This window comes from Colossoma macropomum, unplaced genomic scaffold (genome assembly GCF_904425465.1).
Source record: "Colossoma macropomum unplaced genomic scaffold, Colossoma_macropomum, whole genome shotgun sequence".
Taxonomy (NCBI): Eukaryota; Metazoa; Chordata; class Actinopteri; order Characiformes; family Serrasalmidae; genus Colossoma; species Colossoma macropomum.
Genome location: NW_023494794.1, coordinates 14,552,078 through 14,564,421, shown reverse-complemented (window position 1 = coordinate 14,564,421; position 12,344 = coordinate 14,552,078).

Genomic DNA, 12,344 nt, shown 5'->3' with positions numbered 1-12,344 from the left:
TAGCAAATAAATAAAAAATAAATGGAGAAATATTGCACTTGACATAATTGCACATAATGGTGGTAAACATGTTGACAATGATCCGCAGTGAATATACTACGCATGGTGGATTGAGATATTGCACACAGTAAAGTGCTGTGGCAGTGATGTTGAGAGTTCTTGCACATGGAAAGTAATTGTAAACTACTGTCTACTGAGTGCCGTGACTGTTATAGAGTCTGACAGCGGCTGGGAGGAAGGACCTGCGGTATCTCTCCTTCACGCACCGTGGGTGCCGCAGCCGGGCACTGAAGGAGCTGCTCAGTACTGTCAGAGAGCGGTGCATGGGGTGGGACAGGTTCTTCAGCATGTTTGTTAGCTTAGTCCTCATTCTCCTGTCCCCCACCACCTCCACTGGGTCAAGAGGACATCCCAGGACAGAGCTGGACTTCCTGATGATCTTATTCAGTCTCTTCCTGTCAGCAATGGAGATGCTGCTGCCCCAGCACACCACTCCATAAAAAATGGCTGATGCCACCACAAAGAAGGTCCTGAGAAGTGCCCCCTGCACGCCAAAGGACCTGAGTCTCCTCATGAGATCTATGTGTTATTTAAAAAATGCATTTGTTACAGAGATTTTTGTTTCTGGTGTCATCACCACTTTATATTGCATTTTAACAAAGTATTTTCAGCTCTATTAAACTCATCTATTTAAACTCATCATATCTCAGTACAGGTGTATTTGTTTACAAGTGGATCTTAACCGCTCCAACATGGCAGATGTGCATTGAAAGCTTGTGTCCTTTCACAGTGCCTTGTAAATCTTCAGTGGGGAAAATCAAAACACAGAAAATGGGATAGTACGGGTTAAAATGTGTTTCACTCTGTTTCTTCACCCTTTGCCTAAAAACAACACCAGGCTAAGGAGGAACTACTGTCTGGGTTTTTTTGGGTTCTTTCACTTTCCAGTTGGCCGAGAAACGACAGAGAAACAGGTAAGAGAGTCGTTTTCCCATTATATTTGTGGTGTTTCTGAAATAATTTGTGTGTTCTGCAGGATAATTTACAGGGCTGTAATAAATGACCTACAGCAGTTTTACCACACTCTGTTTACTGTAATGCATTCAGAGCATATGCGGTTTACTGCACCTGATAAACTTTTCTACATCTTCAGCCCGACTTCATCTGAACTCAGATAGTGTTTTTTTGTTTGACTTGGGTCAGATTTATAAAAAAAATGAATTTAAACAAAAAATGAAAATGTTCACTGTGGTGTCGGATCACTTCCAGCCGATCCCAAAGCCTGGTGCACATAACCGCTCTCACCACAGGATGTGTTCGATTCACATGTTGGACAGTAAGTTATTATATAAGCCTCAAGAGCCATCAACTAGTTTATCTGGCAGCGGTTGTTAACATTTATAAATCTGCCTTTGGTGGTGTTTGTTTAATTACATATATTATTTATTTCTTCTCTTTTTTCTTTTTTTTCTCTTTCTCTTATTGTCTTATAGGTTAGAGCCACCAAACTATCCAGAACCTTCTGCTTATGCCCAGTAAAAAAATTATAATAATACATTTTATATATTGGGCTTTTCAAGGTACTCAAAGACACTTTACATGAGTTTAAAATGACAAACAGAACTCTAAACAAAAAGACCAGAAATCACAACATACAGACCAGTGATATGAACATAGATTGGTGCAGGTTTGAGGAGAGAGTTCCAGAGAGTGGGGGCAGCTACAGAGACAGCTCTGTCACCCCAGGTCCAGTGTGTCCATCTTTCTTTCATTACTCTGACCATTTGTTTCCCCATACACTTTCAAGGGGTGTTTTATTTTGTCAGACTGCTCCTATGTAGTCACTCCTACAAACCAGTCATTTTCAGCCTATGATTATGTAAAGCCTCAGTTTGCACTAGCAATGCACCAAGAAACTGGGTTCTCATTTGTCATTTAAGTGTATTGAGTAAATGCACTTCTCTCTGTCTAGTGTTTCTGCTTCTCTCTGCACCATCTGCATCAAAGACTCTAATCATTATATATTATATAAATTCTTTACATACAAATGAAAACAGCAACATCATGTGAAGACAAACATCCATAATTTGGAGACAATTAGACTTATTTGCATTTATAATCACTCCAGTTGGTTTCCTGATATGTTTAATCTGCAACGAGAAACTGTCAAACGCTAAGTCGCTTCTCATTCGCCAGCTTCTCATTCGCCAGCTTCTCATTCGAATTTTCCCGTTCCACCTTAAATGGTGCAGCAGTACATTCCAGTGCCTCAGGTCCCATTTAAGGTGGAACGGGACAATTTGATCAAAAAGCTGGTGAATGAGAAGCGACTTCAGCCTCATAAAAAGTCACACGTTGAGAGACATTTTACAAAAACATTTCCAGCTGGAGATGCGAGAAATATGACTATAGCTGAGCTGAAGTTTAAAGCAGAGAAAAGTAAGTCTGCATTTTAGTTTATATTATATTTTTATCCTATACAAGGACATCAGCACACACTGAGACATATTTACTGCCATGATGGTAAAACGGACATCAAATGTTAAAATGGCTCTTCTTAACATTTCGGTTGACGACCCCTGAGCTAATCCTACTAGTAAGGAACTGTCTGCAGCTCAGTCGGGACTGCACGATCGCCACCAGCCCAGTTAAGACCACATTCTGTGGTTCAGATTTTGTGCAGATTGCCTGAAGTCTGTAGCAAAAGTGCAGCGAAAATTATCGCTATAGATACACAAAACTTTGTAGGTGCTACAGCTACTAGCTACAGAAAATTGTAGTTAGCTATAAAAATAGTGTGCACTACTTAGCTACTCCCCATCTCTGAATATAAGCTACATGAAAATGGCTCATGGACTTGTTGGTGTTGTTTCTTTATGAATAATTGTACAGTAGGCAGTGTGGGCGAGTTCCACTCAGCATTTTATGGTATATATGTACTGCGTCTTTTGCTGTCTTTACTCAAAGCTCTGAATTCACATTATTTTTTTTTTTCTAGATACAGAAGTTAAAGAGAAAAAGATGGGATCAATGATGGCTAAATGTTATTGCTCTGGTGAGTTATTCAAATTGTTTCTTCTGTATCTGATTATTTTCTTTATTTCCACAAGAGACACCTGATTAATTGGCTTACATTCATTTCCAAAGTGGCCAGTGTAAAGTATGTCTTACGTCAGTGGTTTAACTTCATTTATTGTCACTGATGTTTAGTAAACCCAAACAAAATCTTTAACTTTGTGTATTTAAAGGCAAATTTTTCCCAATAAATGCAGCATAGTGCAGAGGTATTTTTCTTTAGGTCTGTACGTTTAAACTGTTTCATTAAAAATAGTACTTTTGTACCAAACATTATTTTATTTGTTAAAAAATATGTACATTTCCACAAATTGCATTTGGATTTAATGATCACATCAGGAGCTGATGTGAACATTTTCTCCAAGAAACTTGAGGGAGTCAGGGTCTTGGTCCATAATGCAGCTTTACTCAAGGCATAGTTCAAAACATTTACAGCAGAACTGTGTTTAGCTTAGCCGCTGTTACTCAACAATGACTGCCTAGCCTAGCCTCAGCCTAACCCCTGCCCTACAAATTAACAACAGAAGAAAAGCATTTGTTTGGGGGGGTAGGGGGTGGGGGGACTCAAGCAGAACGCATGCATATACTGATGCTACAATATGTTGCAGGCCTGTGAGCTGTAATATGGTGACCTTTGTGTTTGTGCATTTTCACTAAAAGACTCTTTCAAATCCAGCACTTTCATTTTCCCATATGTTTAAGGCTGCAACATTTAATACCAATAATATTGATATTAAAAAAATGATTTAAATGTATATTGCGGCAGCTACCATGAAGTGTGCTACCTTTCAGGATCTTAGAGACACGCTCTGCAAATGACCATTCGCAGAGGCTCATTGAAGGAGTGCTCCCCCAGTAAAAAGGGAGTGTTATTGTTGTTGTTGTTTGTTAGTTTGAGACATGTTTGTGTTTACTGTGTGTTTATGGGCTGGGTGGTGGGTTTAGTTAGACGAATGAAGTGTTTCCCATAGAATAGAATTGTATTGCTCTAGGTGACCTCAGCTATTAGGTGTTAGGTAAGAGGTTTTTCTTCTTTGTTCAAAATAAAACAGCATTTTATGGCCTCTCCTGACTCGCTTTCTGCACATTGCTATATTTGGTGTCAGAAGTGGCAAAGTGCCCCCCAGTGGCCTGGAGAGGAATGGTACTATAATGAACTTTGATAGCACATGGTGGTGAAGAAAAGAAGAATGGACAGAAGCAGTGCAACGGTAGCCAGTGAGAGAAGCAGTGGAGTGGCCAGCAAAAGAAATGGAACCAATAAAATAGTAAGTAGCAGAGTGACTGGTGGCATCTAGCTGGGGCATAGCGGAGCAGAAATGCTGAGGTGACACGTAGGACAAACCAACTAGCTTCCAAGCTGCTGCCACTAAAGCCGAAACAGCAGAGCTCATCCTCTACAACAGGGCTCTGAAGCGAGTAACACTGTGTCATGCGATGGAAGAGGGGGCATGGCGAGGTGTCCCCTGAGAGAATAACCCTTGGTGTTGCAGCCACCTGGGAGAGAAACCACTGCTGCAGGCTGTGAATGGAGTGCAGCATTGATGGTGAACATCTCACTGCACTCATTGACTCATCTCAATGATGTGCTGGTCCAGGTACCAGACTAACACATTGTGGAGTGTTGGTGAGCTAAGTAGCTTTCTGGTTTGGCTTCATACTACCGGCGCTTTGTGCATTCATGCAATTCAAGGAGACTGAGGGCCAAGTAGAGAGATGAATAATGACACTACAGAAGTACAACTTGCCAGGTGTCTTCATAGTAGTGCAGATGCCATGTCCTGCCACCCATGTGATGCTAAGAATTGCCAGTAGTCATGGCTGTTTACAACCAGCAGGGCATCTGGAAGACTCCACTGCTCTACCCTCAGGGTGATGGTCTTATAAAATGTTTTATGTTGACCAACATTTGCCTCTGGTCCTACTGGCTTGCCATTCTGTTGTGCAGGAGTCGACAGGGATCACTCCAGCTCTCCTTATGTTCAGCAGTGAGCTCGGGACACTATGGAGCTTGTCTTCAGGAACCCAATGGAAAGGACAGCATTACCAGAGTGGAGGATACCAAGGAGCTCCGCCACCATCTCTTTGCTGTGCATCAGCCGATATCACCCGGAGTGCGTGTGTGGCTGTACGACCTGCACAGGAGGAAAGGGCGTGGCCCCAAGCTGCAGGCCTGTTTTCTGTGCTTTTGCGTGTGCCCGATTTAAGTGATAGGAAATTTTAAATTTGGATAAGTAACATATGACCCTTTAATTAAAAAATATCTTCAACAGTCTCAGTTTTTAAAGCTGTCTATAAAGCTATTTCTTGACTTTTCCTCTGACAATAACAGAACCAAAACAAGAATCAACCCATTTTGCCGTTTCTCAATACTGTCTTTGAAATGAATATCGAATAACCAAAAGATACATGGGCCTATCAACCACACAGAAGCTATTTAATTTATTGTTTTATTGATTAAATATTTCATTATTTTAAAATAATATTATATATAAAATTAGTAATAAAATAATAATTGCATTATTATTTTAGTAATTTATTTATTTTAATTATCTTTTAAAGTCATATCGAAGCAACTAACTGATCATGAACAAAGCTGTTTGTTGAAGCCTTACATTTATTTCAAAGCATTTGAAAAACATCTTCACCATATCCAGTCTTGATGATGTATGTGCTTTATTTTGTTGCAGGGTCTGAGCACCACCTCTCAGAACTGAGGATTATGTTGGTGGGAAATGCAGAGTCTGGGAAGAGTTCAGCAGGAAACACCATCCTGAACAGAGAGGAGTTTGAGTTAAAGAGAGCTGCTCAGTGTGTGAAGAGACAGAGAGAAGTAGCAGGGAGACACATCACTGTGGTTGAAGCTCCAGGATGGAAAAAGACAAAGCCTGGACTTGATCAATCAAGGCTACTTCAACAAGAAATGGAGTTTGCTGTGTCTCTTTGCTCTCCAGGACACCATGCTGTACTGTTGGTGGTAAATCTGAGCAAAAAATGTGAAAATGTGGATGTACTTGACCTACAGACGAACTTAGAATTACTCACTATGAGAGTTTGGAATTATACTTTAGTTCTGTTCTCTTACCCAGACTCTTTAGGTGAAACTTCCACAGAGCAGCACATTGAGAGTGAAGGGAAGGAGCTCCAGTGGCTGGTTGAGAAATGTGGGAACAGGTATCATGTTCTCAACAATGAGAACAGGAGTGATGACACTCAGGTCACAGAGCTGCTGGAGAAGATAGAGGAGATGGTGGCAGCAAACAGTGGACGCCATTTTGAACTGGACAAAAAGATTCTACAGGAGGTGGAAGAGAAGAAGAAGGGGTATGAACAGAGAGAAGTCCTCAAATCCATGACTGGTGAGTTCATGGCTTTATCATTTGATTGGTTTTGTGAATTTGCTGCATTTCCCAACTTTATAACACCACTCAGCTAAAATCAGAGGTGTGAGCTCAAGTCAAATGGCCACCACAGGTTCTGTGCTGCGTGAAGAGCTTGGCAGGTTTGGCCATGCAAAGTGACCCTCATGCCACACTTCAGGTAAAAAAGGGACTGTTGTTACTGTGTGGGAGTTGGTTGTATATAGTTGTGTTTATTAGAGTAATTGTGTCTGAGGAGGGTGGGTTTTGTGGTGAACTACTGGTTAGAAGTGTCTACCCTCCTCAACCCTGTTGAAGTGCCCATTCCATAAAGAGCAGTTTTCCACATCCTCTTCTTCCCCAACGCAAGTGGTTTTGTCTGATTCATGTACAACATGTTGTCTCTAAAATCTATACATTTAACTTGATGTCACACACTGGAATACCTCTCCAAGATCTCAGTCTAGAACAAGATTTGGGTTAGCCTATTGACCACTGTAATTTACCCATAGAACAGGGGTTCTCAAACTTTTCCAGCCCGAAGCCCACCTGTGTATAACTACAGGCCATAGCGGCCCAGAGGAAAACTAAAATCAGCTTTTCTAAACACAACTTTAATTTTCTTTTCTTAAACTTTAACACTGAAAACCTAAAAATTAGGGCCTGAACAAGATCGGATCAGCTGTTCTAGTAGTCTGTGGGTTTTTGCAGGCATGTTAAAAAACATAAAATGTGTTAAAAAAAGACACACACACACACACAGACACACACACACACACACACACACAGTTGTAGTGATGCTAAAAGCAGAACAGGAATGTAGATGTGGACAGTGACGTCCACATCGCATTCTTACTAAAAATACTCCAATTTCCCAAGACTAATTGTTTGGTCTGGTGATGTCTCTTTAGTTTTGAGGGATTTTTTGATTCATTCGAAACCAAACTCTATTACTGGACTTTTAACTGGACGTGACCAGCGAATTACTGCCAGAGTACTGCCACTCTGTAATGTCTTCTGGGTTTCTCAAACGCTAGAGGGCGCTCCTGAGCGAGACCAAAATGAATGGGATAAGATGTGCAATTTGTGCCACATCGTAATTTATAAATGCGTAAACATTTGTAAGATAAAAGGATACATTAATTTCCTGAACACTGAATAGTATAAAACATTTTTACACTGCTGTTATATTTTGTAAGAGCTTTTAAACTCGAGTTATAGGGGTTTAAAATGCCGCCTCATGTACATCCATGACGTCAGTGAGCTCCTCTGCTTGCCAACCAATCAGCAGTCAGTAGCACTATTGCTAGAGCTCTAGACTCAGGAGGAACAGCTCTATTGCTAGAGCTCTAGACTCAGGAGGAGCAGCTGTGAAAGAAGAATTCTATGAAATCCTTAAAAAGACACAGCCTTTCTTAGCGGATGAACTGGAGGCTGGACCCAGAACAGTTGAGTAGAGCTTTTAAGAGGAACTTCACTTATTTGAGGAGTAAATTGCTATGAATATCATTGTATCTTAAAATATTTAGTTATAATGTAATAAAAATTAAAAACTAAACAATTTTTCCATAATCTGATCACATGCATGGGCGCATTTTACCTTTAGGTTGACACAAAAGCATGTAAATAAGACAAAGCATTAAACACTGCTGAGACAACAAAAGCTGTAACTTCTGACTGGTGCTGTAACAGCTTTAGGGGGCAGCAGTGAGTATTTTTTTTTTATTTGAGCTTGAGCTGGTTCTGTCGGTCAGTTGGTAACTAGGCCTACTAAGTATCGACAGTTAGGAGATAAGATAGCTAATCGGTTTGGCCTCTTTAGGCTTGTACTTTAACAGCTGCACACACTGAACAAAAAAGACCAGTAGAAATGATTTACATGGAAATTGATTGTCAAATTTAAATTTAATGACTGTACAGAATGCAGGGAGTTTTTCCTCCTCATTTCAGGAGATAAAGCTCTGTTCTTCCTTCAGTCTCAGCTAAGTTTGAGATGTAGTTCCATACGAGATAAAGTACAAAACAAACAGGCTGAATGTTTTTGAATGCATACAAGATCTGATTCATTGCTCACAGCAAAACGGACAAATGGCAAAACTGGACTACTGTGCAGTGAGAAATAGAGTAACTGAGCCTCAATATGTTTTATTTAGTTGACATTTCCTGTATTGTTTTAGTATATAATCAAATAAATGCAAGAATAAAGTTGGCTTTAATAAGTATATTAGAAAAAGTACAAGATTTCAGTTTAGTAGCACAATTTAGGACAGTCTTATTTTGTATGCAGTACTGTGTAAAAGTCACACATCATGCTTCATTTCATTCCAGGCAATTAAGTACAAATGATTTTTTATTCATTTTTTCAGTTAATATTACAAATCATATGTTTTATTGTTTACTGTAAACATTTATCTATTTATTTATTTGTTTGTTTGTTTAAAGAGCAGTGAACGAAAAAGAGAGAGTGAACAATACAGGGAGAGGATCATCAAGTACCACCTGGAGAGGGCTTTGCTCCACCTGGAGGAAGCTGATCTGAAGAAATTCAAGAACAAACTATGCAATCTTGAGATGAAGCCTCGCCTGCGCCTCCACAATGTGGAGAAGGTGAGGGACATCTGGGACCTGGCAGACCTTCCCATTAACACCTTCACCACGAGGAACGCTGTTCAAGTGACGATGGAGATCTTAAGGACGATTGGCTGCAATCGAATCGCAGAGAAGCTGAAATGGTTTACTGAGAGTAGTGAGTACATCAGAACACACATTTAGCCTGAAGTGCCAGAATGTAACTGCTGCGCTATTTAAGGTAGAACAGAAATTCCAACAAAAAAGCAGGTGAACTTCCACTTCTGTAATTACTTTATTTATTTGTGTGTGTGAACTACTTCACCATGGTAGTCTAATTACTGACTCAAAGGGGAAATGAACCCCAATATCAAACTTAAACTTTAATTAAAAATGGCCTATAATATTAATACTTAAGAATAATCTAATAATAGTTATTATTCTTCACTATTCAGGTCCAAGAGCCCATTATCATACATGGATTGTTTATTACATCACATTTCTCACCTCACAACATTTTAATAGCTTAAAAAAAAGAAAGCAAAAGTTTATTCGGTGGAAGTTCACAAACTGATCTGAGATCAGAGTTGATATGTCTGGTTGAGCAACACTGGAACTAGAAGAAGAAAAAAAGAAAGAAAAAAAGCCAATGTCAAACTTAAACTGGACCACATGTTAAAATGTTATGCAATTCATGAAACTCTAAAACAAACTTTAATATGTATTTTTTTATTCATTGCTTTGATGATCATATCATTTCACTGGCCTGTAGAGAAGAGAGGACTCTGATCATGCCTACAAATTCACTAAATTAGAGGATGCTTCATTTGTTTTTTCTTACTTTTTAAAGCAAATAAAACACAATAAACCAAAAATATTTTTAATAACAGTATAATAAAATCTGTCAACCCCACTGAAAACAAACACACAAAAATAAAATAATGAATTAAATAGAATAAAATCTCTCATGCTATTTTCTTCTATTTCATACTTGTATGATTCTTTCAAGAGTCAATGAGTCATAATTGTAGACAGAACAATCATAAACATGCCAAGTCTCATTTATTTACTTATTTGTTAATTATAATTAAAGATAATTTAAAAAATTAAAAAACTACACTTTTTTTTTTTTCTTTTGGTCACCAAACGCTGCAGTTTTTATTTCCAGCGTTAATTTCAAGCACATCAATTTCGTCTGCAACAATAAAGCACACGCGGGAAAATCAGCTATTGCTGTGAGCTCATGGTAAGTAAAGTATAATGTGTCCACAGCAGTGTTTTCATACTCCTCTCTGCTGTCATCGGCAGCTCACATTGACCATCAAGTCAGGCCAAGTCGAAAATGAACGCAGCCCTTTATTAAGTGGGCTTTGGAGAAACTTGTGAAACGGCCAGCAGAAAGTTTACAGCCACTGAAGTTGCTGCTGCAGTTTTGGAAAGTCGCAACGTAGTTAACGGAGCATTTTGATGTGAAATATATGGGATCATGTTATGTGTGATGTTATATCCAATGAACCAAAATATATTTTGTGCTGAAAGTTGGTTTTCTGTCAGAATTCATGTCAGTAAGGAGTGGTTGGTGCAGGGAAACAGAGCAGAGTCCACTGTGGTGTCTAGAAGAAGGGAAATCCCCAACACTCAATGCGTGCATGAGTTAAAAATGTGTAATTCACTTCAATTTTCTTTTTTTTCAGGTGTTTTTACTTTTTTTGTGGATGAAAACAGAGAAAATCTCATTCAGAGAGTTTCCTCAGTGATGGCAATTGCAGGCTGGTTAAAGTGGAAAGGCATGATCACTGCTGAAACGTACAGCCACATAAAAACTGCAAAAACATCTCAGGAGCAAATGAGGATCTTGTACAGAGCTCTAGACTCAGGAGGAACAGCTGTGAAAGAAGAATTCTTTAAAATCCTTCAAATGACAGAGCCGTCCTTAGTGGAGGAACTTTCTGGACACAGTTATATTTTCAGCAGTTACATTGCAACATTAACGCAGCCGGACATTAAAGACGTGAGTGCACTATTCGCAATTAGGGATACTGTGGCTAAAACAAACGCTGCATATGGAGCTCTTAAAGCTAATCGTAATAATAATAACAAAAAAATAATAATAATAATAATTATAATAATAATAATAATAATAATAATAATAATAATAATGTGTTGTGTTTTTACTTGTAAAATTGAGAGAAATGATTGTGTTTTGAATTTGCAACAGTGTAAACTGGTATCTGAGTTTTGCTCAGTAGTGTAGTTGGTGTATAATTCTGAGTAACAAATCACTGTTGAGAGATCCTTATTAGCTTTAGAATATCTAGAATATAATTTAATGTTTTTTTTTACTCTAGCTGTCCTTGATGGACATAGAAATATTTAATCCTGAAATGGTTGAAAAAAGTCAAGGAGACAAGATCACAACCTCGTACAGGTAATTATTTCATTATGTTTTCTAAATTAGTTGTTTTGGAAATGTTTCCATGTGTTTTCAATCTAAACCTCAGAGACCCTGAAAGCAGTTCATACATTCCCACTCCCAAAAGTTTAGCTGGGTGTTGAGTCGAGTCCTTTATTATGTGAGTTAATTTAAGACCCTCGCACCAACAGTAGGGTACATCTTAAAATACATCTTTGGATGGTTGTAGTTCAAAAAGGTGGAGAAACACTATTCAGCTGCCCTCCCATGTAGATTTCTTAAGCTGTTGAATTTTTTATACACCAGTGTGACTTTTAGCAGATGTAATGTAATCAATATGCACATTTCACTGTTGGTGAAATTACTTCTGATGTTTGGATTTTAGTAGCATCAGTCTGCAAGATGCCAGCTGTCGGTACGCACACAGCAGTTTTGCTTAGTAACTTTAAGCACCGTTAAGACTGGCTTTACACTGTAACACTTTCAAGCAACTAGCTGCATGTTGTAAGTTGCTTGTGATATAATTTCCATGCAACTTGATAGTTACACAAAATCAAAGTTGCACTTGTCTCGTTCATCTTGTCTTAGTAGCACAACATGTTCATCAAGCATCTTGGTCACCTTTCTGTAATAATTTTCATTTGTTTGGATTCTAAAAGAATCTGAGCTCTGTGTAAAATTAGAGCATCAAGAGAGGAGAAAATGAATCTAGATAAATATGTAACTGTAGGCTAACAAACTAGAATAAACTCTACTGCAAGTAGCCTTTTAAACAGCTGTTACCATTAGCTGGCTAGTTAGCTTTGAGAAACTCTCGTTTGTTGTCATCACTTAATTTAATTAAGTTAATTGACATTATGAAAAGCCACCAACCTTGCAGTCAAAAGAATCTCTCTTTCACTCCAAAAGACCTACTTCTATTTCATGTT